This window comes from Balearica regulorum, chromosome 1 (genome assembly GCF_011004875.1).
Source record: "Balearica regulorum gibbericeps isolate bBalReg1 chromosome 1, bBalReg1.pri, whole genome shotgun sequence".
In the NCBI taxonomy this organism is placed as follows: Eukaryota; Metazoa; Chordata; class Aves; order Gruiformes; family Gruidae; genus Balearica; species Balearica regulorum.
This window is the reverse complement of record NC_046184.1, coordinates 120,131,076-120,132,040: the sequence shown is the minus strand read 5'-3', so window position 1 is coordinate 120,132,040 and position 965 is coordinate 120,131,076.

Sequence of the window (965 nt, the reverse complement as noted above, 5' to 3'; positions counted from 1 at the left end):
TCCACCTACACACTATGACAAGGATCAGGAGAAATGAAACCAATTTTGACATGAAGTGGAGCTTGCTTCATGATAGCTCTGAAAACAATAATGCAATACTTTTTTCTTTTTTTTTTTTCCCTTTCATTTCCTTATATGCCAGCCAACTTTCCTCCTGTTGTTTAGCAGGAGGCAGAAATGAAACTCCTCACAAGCACAGCTGACCCCCTCCCTGCCTGGCTGTACTGCGCAGTGGGGTGACAGGGGCAAATGGCAGAGCTACTTGGAAAGATTGCCCACGAGCAACAACCCCCCCACCCTTTCTTCCCCCCCCCCCCCCCAAAAAAGCCAGCTCGCTGAGCCAGCTCGCTCGCATGTGGGGTGAAACCACTGGGGTCCAGAGGAGACCAGGCAACTGCTGTGCCCCGCTCCCACCGGGGCTGCCCGCTGGGGATGCTGGCCCCTTGCCATCCGGGGAACCCTCTCAGCCTCCCCATCCCTTCAAAAAGCAAGTGGCTGAGGGCCCCCTCCACAGGAGAGGGAGTATTTTTTCCACCTCACGGCAAGACTTTGCAGCCCACCCAGGGTGGCAAGCCATGCCACCGCTCACCCGGGCTGCGCCTTTGCTGTCGGAGGCTGCAGGGCATGGCTGAGGTTGCTGAACATGGGCAACAAGCAAGTGAAGTGACACACTGTGTGATTTATCAGTGTTACATGCTGCTTCAGGGCAATTGAGGTCTTGAGCCGTTTCTGAGGTCCTTGAGCGGTTTGTCTCGATGTTACTGGGTCAGGATGCTCCCTCTTCTGCTGTTTTTGCTCTCCTGCTCTCACTTTTTGGTGTTTTTATAGGCTCTAAGCTGTTAAGCAAAATCAACTTGCTGGTTCCAGTCAGGGGGGTTGCAAGTCTGATGCAAGATCAGCCCTTAGTTCTCACTCCCTCTGGTTTTCACTGTTGCCTCCATCAGCTGCTCTCAGTTCCCGGCAGT